This window comes from Capsicum annuum, chromosome 12, assembly GCF_002878395.1.
Source record: "Capsicum annuum cultivar UCD-10X-F1 chromosome 12, UCD10Xv1.1, whole genome shotgun sequence".
Taxonomy (NCBI): Eukaryota; Viridiplantae; Streptophyta; class Magnoliopsida; order Solanales; family Solanaceae; genus Capsicum; species Capsicum annuum.
The window spans coordinates 18219264-18229185 of record NC_061122.1 but is presented as its reverse complement, the minus strand read 5'-3'; the positions used below and the strand labels follow the sequence as shown (position 1 = coordinate 18229185).

At 28.8% G+C, this 9922-nt stretch overlaps 1 long non-coding RNA gene across 2 annotated transcripts in view; it reads right to left on the bottom strand.

Moving 5' to 3' along the window:
* Positions 1 to 2632: 2632 nt before the first annotated feature.
* The window catches only part of LOC107851758, an 11316-nt gene continuing 4026 nt past the window's right edge, over positions 2633 to 9922 (bottom strand). For both annotated transcript variants that reach the window (XR_007048204.1, XR_001669155.2), the window contains 2 exons: positions 5550 to 5614; positions 2633 to 3165 (listed from right to left, as the gene is read on the bottom strand). This is a non-coding gene — a long non-coding RNA (uncharacterized LOC107851758). The remainder of the gene's footprint in view (positions 3166 to 5549; positions 5615 to 9922) is intronic.

Below are 9922 nucleotides of genomic sequence, written 5' to 3'. Positions count from 1 at the left end.
GAAAATTGAACCCATATTTGGAATACTTGGATGCCTATCTGAACCAAAACACAACTCTTCGGTATCTTTAACGCAGCTTCGCAGTTGTTCAAAAAAAACCCATAAGAGGTGTCACATTTCTTGTCCGCTACACAAAAAGTGATGGGAAAGATGTGATTCTCCACATCCTGTGCCACCACCGCTAGCAAAACTCTATTATACCTGCTCCTCAAGAAGGTACCGTCGACAGCTATGACTTTTCTCAAATGTCAAAAACCTTAAATCCAAGCACCATAGGATACAAAAAAGTAATTGAACCTTCCATTTTCATCAACATGCAATGTTGTCTTACTTTTGGGATTTGTGGACTCAATCATGTAACGGTAGGCATCCAGGATTGTATACCCATGCTCGTGTGTCCCCCTAATCAAGTCCTTGGCAATCCCCATGGCCGTATATATCTTCCAATAACTGACCAGGACACTCAATTCCATAAGGAGTTAATTGGCCATAACCTTTGTAGAAGGGCTTTGCCATCGGGGAAACTACTCTTGAAATATTCACCGAGGACCTTTGTCGTGGCGTGAGGATTTTAGCCCGAGATGTGCTCCGAACCATATGTGTGATGCTTTTCATGTTTATGAATGACGAATATGTCAGAACTTACATACTTTGTTGCTCTCAACCACCACTTACAGTTTGGATTAGGAAATTTATAGAAAAAGACACTGCTCGAATTAATCACCTTCTTTATTCTGAAATCTTTTTTCATGCAAGAAATAAACAAAGTGGTAGATAGTTCATTCTAGTCCTTGAATGACATTCCATTGAAAAAGCCGATCCTATCGTCTTGAAGATTGTTAGACTGTGTCGATCAAGAAGAATTGTCCACCGTATTGGTCGCATCAACGGGTGTAAGTGTTTGATCATCATTTGGAATATTTATGTCTAGATCATCCAACCTATCATCAAAGATGTCTTGTTGTTGTTCTTCTTCTATGTTCTGGTTCTCATTCTCTCTCGTCTTTTCAACCACGTACACCCTTAACACCGGCCTGGATGAGTCACTAAGATAAGCATGCAACCGAACCTAATCGGTTATCTTAAAAAGTAGTACCCTCTGATTTTCAAAGGAGCTGTGCATGTAGCTGATGACGAGTTCTTCCGGTTGACAATTTAGTCCACAATAGCTGATGATTAAGTTCACAAAATCATCATACAAAAAATCACTTTGAACTATCATTGCTATCATCTCTAGCATTTCACCCTCCTTCCAACGCCATACATATCGATTGCTCTTCTCGATCCATTAACCATGACAATCCATCCCTATTATTATTGATCCCTCCATTAGTGGTACCTAAATAAAGTCATTTGTTAAAAAAGTTAATAGTGATTTCATAGTGCCGTAAATGAATTCCAACATATGTGTAATCTGTTGCAATAGGTAAGTGATCAATCGCAACAGATTACTTACCTGTTGGGATTCATGTTACGCTTCTGAAGCTAATTTCAACAGACAAGTCATCTATTATAACAGGTGAATCATATATTGCAATAGACTATATATCTGTTGCAACAGATGAAGCACCTGTTGGGATAGATGTTACAGTACTAAGGCACCTTTGAAGCTGATTCCAACAGATGAGTGACATATTGCAACAGATAATTAACCCGTTGCGATAGGTGACTTACCTATTGCAATAGACGATGATCTGTTGGAATCGAGGTCAGATTCTATCGCAACAGGTTACTAATATGTTGCAACAGATATTTACCATCCGTTGGAATCGAGTTCAAGTTCTGTTGCAACAGGTTAATAATATATTGCAACAGATATTTACCCTGTTGCAACAGACAACACATTTGTTGGAATCGAGTTCAGGTTTTGTTGCAACAGGTTATTAATCTGTTGCAACAAATATTTATCATGTTGCACCAGATAACTAATCTGTTATAAAATATGGGTCATATATTGCAACAGATAACTCATCTGTTCGATTCATGCTACGGCACTATAGAACCATAAACATGAATCCAATATATGAGTCTTTCGTTGAAACAGATGTCTCATTTGTCGCAACAGATGCTTGATCTGCTTAAACAGATGGCTCTTATGTTGCATTCATATTCGCGTGCTATCTATTGTTGAAAAAATAGCACAATAGCATTTACCCAGATGACAAATTCAACTAAAAATCATAATTTGACTTACCAAAGTCTCCTATAAAGTAATGCCAAAGTGAAAAGTGATGTACGAAACAAAATTTGACCTAAGAAATTGGTCAAATAGCAACAATAGAGGTAACAACAACAACAACAATGGTCAACAAGAATAATATGAAGATGATAATGAAGTAGAAGATGATAATAATGAAGCAGAAGATGATGAATAAAGCAGCAGCAACAATGAACAACAAAAATCGCTAAGAGAGAGAAAACAACAATGGATGAAAAAAGAGAGAAACACGCCTTTTTCCCTCCGTTTCTCGTTATATTAGGTAAACATTTGGATCAAAGTATAAATTTAAAAACTTCTAGGCTATTCTCAAACTTACCCAACTTTCTTAATCCATAATAAAGTAATTGTCACCTCCACTCAATTATTAAGACTTGTATCACCTACAACTCATTTTAAAACTCTTTTGTCACCTACAGCTCAAACCCCCAACTAACTTCCTAGTCTAAGTTTCAATATTTACAATTTATACACAAAATAAGTGGCAATTCTATGTATATATGCTAGTTAAGGTGTACGCGCCTCGTGTGTACTTCACTTTAATGAGTTTAAATGTTACACGAAATAAGATATTTGTTTAAATAATAAAGATGAATACAATAGTTAAATTCAACATCTTTTGGACATGTAAAGATGGAGAATTAATTTAATTAGTTATATAACAGTTGTAAATATCTAAGATACAAATAAGGAAGGTGAAATACATCACTAACCCTTTAAATCACGATTGGTGTCTCAGTAAGCCGATGATTGGTGCTTGATAATTCATAAAGTTGCGTAATTTGACTTGGTTCCATCCAAAAATTGACTTGCAGATTTTATGCCACTTCAATCCCTCTTCTTGATCAAATAGTCAGTATCTCTTTTCTACCGCTCCAAATATAATGCTTCTTCTAGATCGCCTTCAATTGTTTTAGCTCTTGAATTCTTCGGCATACCTTGATAACCTATGGAACATTAAGTAAAGAATATTGTTGCCAAAATATAACTTAAATAAAATTAGAAATTCTTATCTATTTAAGGTAAAATTATAATTGATTTAGAAGTGTTAAATGGTATGATTTCTTACCTAGATTAAATAGAGGTTTTAATTAATTTTAAAGTACTAAATAGTAAATAATAGTTAAATAATTATTTAAGAAAAATAGTGAAAAGACGATTTTGTATATTGCACAATTTTTAAAAGAAGGACAAAAAGTTCAAATCACTTTTCTAAGGGTCTTCACACTTTTAATATATTATAGATATATATACAAAAAAGAATGAAAAGTCCATAACAACAAATAGAGATAAAAAAGGAAATTTTAATGTAATAAATTTTCTTAATCTTCTCCAACTTTTCACTTATTTCTCTGGTATAACAAATCAATTAATATGGATTTATGCATTAATCACTCTCTCAAAAATTGATAATTTTTTTTTAAAATATGGTGATTTGCAGAAGGAGAAAATCAATACCAAATTACTTACAGGTAATTTTTGCATACAAAATTTCGGTAAATATAATTTACGAAAATGAATTTGAATTTATTTACTGAAATTCTTTTTGGAATGTAATACGCAATACAAAATTGATTCAGTTTCACATTACGAAAATCGATTCTATTATTGGTTTGGATTTGATTTCTGAAATCAAATTCACAATACAAATTTGAATCAATTTCAAATTATCAATTTTCGTAATTATGAATATTTTTTGTATACAATAAATTCAATTGTAATTCTTATTTTCATATTCAGTTTCAATTTCAATTTTCGTAATTATGAATTTTTACACAGAAGTTGTTAAAAGTTTATAATCCTTGTTTGTATTAGTTTTTTTTTTTTTCTGAATCCCATTTGTAATTGCAATTTGTATGGTATGTATTTTGTCAACAGATTATATACCAAAAAATGGGGCTATTGCCAATTGTATTGAAGCATTTAGGTGTATAAAATATAGATAATGAGTATGAACAATACCAGTTCGACTCAATTGCAATTGATAAAATTGAAAACTACGATGATTTGCTTCAATTGATTGGTAAGCAACTTTATATTGACTTTAGTTTGACAATGGTGAAAATAGAATATAAAGTTGGTTGTAGCAGTAAAAGAATGGAGATTCATAATGACATGGGGATGACAGTGTACGTAATGATACGGAAAGAAGAGAAAGGCTTCAGAAACTATCAGTTATGCATTTTTGTTTTTGATAGATCTTTGAAAAATGATGAATGATGTTCGAAGGAAGAAGGAAAGAGTTTTGTTTTCGATCAGAAGTTGGACATGTTTGCAAACTATGTTGATGAAAAAAAGAGTAAAATTAGTCCAAATTCTTGTGACCTTATTGAAGTTATTGATATAAATGGTCAAGAACAAACAATTATTTCTGACCCAAATCATAACGAGGTACTTATTGATGAAGTGTCTAAGGACAAAGCCACTTTAAAATCGGTGATGACCCAGTATGCAATCAGAAAAAGATTTTAATTCAATACAAAAAAATTCAACTATAAGTATATATTACTAAATTATCACTACAATATACTATTATTTATTTATTGATTGTTATGATTATGAAATAGTTATAATTCATTTAAAATTCTTCAATGCAAGAGTAAGATATATAAGAAAAATCTAAAAGTTGAAATTCTATTCCATTTTCAATTCTGTTTAAATTCAAATTTGAATATCTTATCAAATTGCTAAAAAATTTTACTTTATTCTTTCTTATCCATATTTTTTTCAAATACCATACATATTTATCCTATATAATCTAAATGAAATTGAGAGAAATTTTTGAAATCTATTCAAATATTTATAATAGTAAATAATAAAATATAAAAGAAGACCAATTTGTTAGTCTTCTTTATTCATTAATATTCTATTTTTTCCCTACGTTTTATTTAATTTTTTTCCCTTTACTTTTTTTCTTTCTTTCTTTAATTTTTCTTCGTTATTATTAATATTCTATTTTTCCTACGGTTTCATTATTTTTTCCCTTTACTTTCTTTTCTCTCTTTATTACTTTTATTTGCTTATAAATTATATATATATATATACTAATTTTGCCTTTACGTTTTATTTAATTACCTTGATAATTATTTTGAAAAATCTTATATGCATGATCCTATAGCCTCTTTGTCCATGATAGAAATTCTATATAACACAAATTATTATGAATAATAGTAAAATAATCTAAAATCAAACTTTAAATAATATACAAATTGTGTATAGATCTATTAATGTAGGCACATCTATTTATCATTTCTGAAAAAAGATAAATGTAATATTAGTTGTAAATAATAAAAAATTAATTAATAAATCAAATCAAGTATAAACAACATACCTCGGTAATTATTTTTAAAAATCTTATATGCATGATCTTTAGCCTCTTTGTCCATGATAGAAATTCTATATAACAAAAAAGTAACACAAATTGTTATAAATAATAATAAAATAATCTAAAATTAAACTTTAAATAATATATAAACTGTGTATAAATCTATTAATGTGAGCATATTGCTAACCATGAATGTGGTATAAGCAATAAATGAATTTGATTGAATCATTTCAATAAATGTGTTAAAGGTTTTTCTCCTATTATTTCTATTTTATCTAAAATTGCTATTACATTGTCTAAGTCTTTCGAACTATTTATTATTCCTATTGTGTTTATTCCTTTTTTAAAGTTGTAAAATTGAGTTTCAATGTTTATTAAAATATAGTCTTTTTTAATGTCTTTTAAGCATTCTTGCCCTTCTGCATTAAGTAAAGTATAATTTTTAAAATCTTCTAAGTTATCTTCTAAATTTTTTGTTTTCTTTTAACAGGTTGCTATTTTGGCATTGGTTATTTTGGCAATCTTCCCAACATGGTTTAGAAATTAATTTTTTTTATATGTGTTTTTAACGTTCTATATACTGTTGGTAATGTTACTGTTTGTACCGGTGTATAAGTTAGATTTTTAAAAAGCATTATTCCATCTCTTGTTAAGAGACATCCTCCTTTATTTTGAATACAAAAGCGTAGTCCTATAACAAAGTCTGAGCCTATGTTTAAATCCCTTGCTAATATTCTATTAACATTGTAAATTGGGTTGTAGAATTTATTACATGTATTTAAGAAACTTATTTGTGCATTTTCTATGCAATAATTGTAGATATTTTGTGATCCATCCATTTGGGTAGCTGTTATAGGTCTTTCCAGTATTTTTAGTAAATGTTCTGGCACTACTTCTTTATTAATTAGACAGCTAGTACATCCAGAATCTACTAGTGCTAAAGTTTCTATCTCTACGTCTTCAATTTTAATTTTTACTAATACTTTTATGATAGAGAATTCTTTATCTTCATGGCATATCAGGCTAGTGTCATTATCTTCCAAATTCATAAGTTCTGCCTCTAGTTTTTCTAAATGTGTAGCTTCTTGTGTATCTGATTCTTCTATAGTGATTTTGGTTTTTCCTTTTTCTAGGATGGTTAATCTTTGTTCTAGATTATTTACTCGAATTTCTAGAGTTGATACTCTTAAATTTAAGATTTGATTATTTGTATATTTTTGTTCGCTATTTATTTCTGATTCTATTTTTATCTTTAAAGTGTTTTCTATACAGTTTATACAAGCTTCTAAATAACATTTTTTAAATTTAGCTCTGTTGTCTTTACTTGGATACCAATTGCATATACGACATCTATTACTATCTAAACCTTTGTTTCTTTGGAATTCACGTACATATTCTTGAGTGACATTCATTAAATTATTGATTACTAGATTATTTAAGTCTAGATCTTCTATCTCCTGTCCTAATTCATTTACTAAATTATCTTCTTCTGATTCTGAAGAATCAGATTTAGAATTATTTTTATCATTTATATCAATACTTATTATTGAGTATATACTTTCTGTATCTGACATGTATTCGTCTACATTTAGTAAAGTTTCTTGGAAATCCTCTATTAATTGAGAATTTCTAGTTCTATTATTATTTCTTTTAGGACATACATTATCTAAATGGTCTATACTTCCACAAGTATAGCATTCTAATTTATTTTTATAGTTGCTATCATTTCTATATTTTCTAACATGTCTATCTCTATTTAACCATGGTTTTTTGGCTGTTGATCTTCTTAAGAAGTATTGTTTACGACTATATGGTTTCTGATTATGTTTCTTCTTATATTTTCTATATTGTTTTTAATCATAATTTTGGGTTGTGTATATAACAGATTTACAGAAATTCATTTCATTTCTTTTTAATTGTTTTTGAATTTATATGTTTGTACATTTTTCTGTTAGTATATCCATTATATGTTGTGTTCTATGCCCTATTGTCCATTTTAGGTTTGGGTTGGCTACTACACCATCTCTTTTATACCATCTATCTTCTATTTCTCTTCCTAAAGCTCCAGGTAATTTATTAAATAATTTTTTGCCTAATTCTTCATTAAAAGTGTTTCCGCTGACAGTGCAATAATAAAAATAATCTTGTAGAAATTTCTTTATATATACCCAATGTGAAATGCTTAGTTGTTCTAGTTTTATTAATGCTTCTTTTTGTAATGCTAATAATCCACTATTTGGATCTTTTTCGGTTAATAACATATGCATTTTACTTGTGAAATTATAGGGGTTTGGTCCCATACTTAATAGAACCTGGAAATCATATGGGCAGTTTGTCTTAAAACTTTCCCATGTGGCTTTTGCAGATTCTCCTAAGAAGGTTTCCAAATATTCGTACATTGTTTTCGTATCCGTTTCTGTATAATGTCTTAAGTAATCTGCTGCTGCTACTCCTTTCCATAGATCTATTACTGTATCCCACATTTGTGGGTCGTGTGCAGCTATATTTAGAATTTTACCTTTACTACCTCCTTCTTGTAGTTTAATTGGTTCTTCTATTGGCATTCTCTTACCTGCTGGTCTTATATTATCTCCTCTAAATTCTGTATCTGAATTTATCCTAATTTCCAGTCTTCTAGGTACATTACCAGTATTATAATCTATTGGTTGAGGATTAGGGTCTGTCTGTTGAAATGGGCTAGCACTTGACGAGCTAGTTGGTTCTAATTCTGCTAGTTCTTTATAACTTATGGTAGAACTTAATACAGATATTGTGTCTTCATTTTTTCTTTCAAGAAATAGTTCTTTATTATTTCTATATCTTCTATATCCTAAGTTATCACTTCTTTCCAAACAATTTTTAAAATGTTTTATACATTCTTCTATTTTCATTTCATGTTTTTGACATCCTTTACATTTAAAAGTTATATGTTTATATTCTTCTGCTAAATTTTCAGCTTTTTCTATTATCATATCTACTTCATAACCTTCTTGTAGAAATTCTATATTCATAAATTCGCTTTCTGTTTCTATATTACTTTCTATTTCGACATCATCTAAATTTCTTTTAGTTGTATAACTATAATTTGTAAATCTAACTGAAGATTCTCCTTTACTTGTAGTGTATAATAAGTGAGAGACTGGTGTGAGGATTTTTGGTTTATTAAATTTATTTAGATTCCATTTTAAACCTGCATATACTTCTGGGTCTATTTTTATTGGTTTTATTAAACTTATGCCTTTATTTTCCATTATTTCAACTACATCATTTACTTTTAGTTTAAATTTAGTATTACTACTTAAAGTTAATTTTCCGATAAATCCTATGCACATTAATAAATTATTACCACTATTCATTTCTTCATACCCTTTAGTTTGGATTCCTATTTTAATATTTTTTTCAAATTCTTTTAAGTTCATTAAAAAATCTGGACTTACATAGAATATTCCTCCATTATTTGTCATATCTACTTCAGTTAATCCTATTATTGATTTTTTAATGTCTACCATCTATCATCATATATTGTTATTAACACTTTGGATCCTAGATTCTTTCTAGTTAGACCTTTTTTCCTATAACAATTAAACTCATATGCATTAGTATCATTTTAGTATTTTTTTCATATGTCTTAAAAGAGCTAGCATTTACTAAATCTAATATTTTAAAATCTTCTCCTATAGCTGATATTTATTCTTCTTTATAATGTCTATATAGTTGATTAATTATCTGTAGAAAAATATCCTGCATTATATAATGTCTTAGAATTTAATAATTTTAATTGATGTTGTTGGAAAATTTGTAAATCTCTATCTACATCTATTATTTCATTTAATTCTTGGTTTTGCTCCATATTTGGTTGTCTTCTACATATTCTGAAAAATATATTATTATTTCTTATTTTATTCTCAGAAAAACTTATTCTTTGTCTTTTTCTCCTTGTCTTTCGTTGTTTTCGATGTTTCTCCGTCTATTTGATAGAAAGTTCATTTTTGTGGTTTTCTTATTATATTTTTTCTTTCTTGTTTAGGAGTTAATTCAGTTCTTTTTAACTGATTAATAAGTTCTTCTATTTCAAGGTGGTTTTTTGGTGGTTCTTGAGCTTCTTATTTTTTATTAAGATGTCTATCTTTTTATGTAATTCGGGTAGTTTCGGTTCTTGAACTGGTTTTTAGGCTTCTTTGCCTTTTATTAAACTGTCTAATTTAGCATGTAAGTCTAATAATAATGCTATTATAGTATTATTTTATTTTACAATTATTTTTTCTGACTGACCTATTGGGAGGTGTACAGAAAGACCTTCTGGTTCGTTATGAAATGCTTTTATTGCGTCTAAGGCTTTTTTATAATTTATATCTCCTATATTGATGAGAGTGAAATTT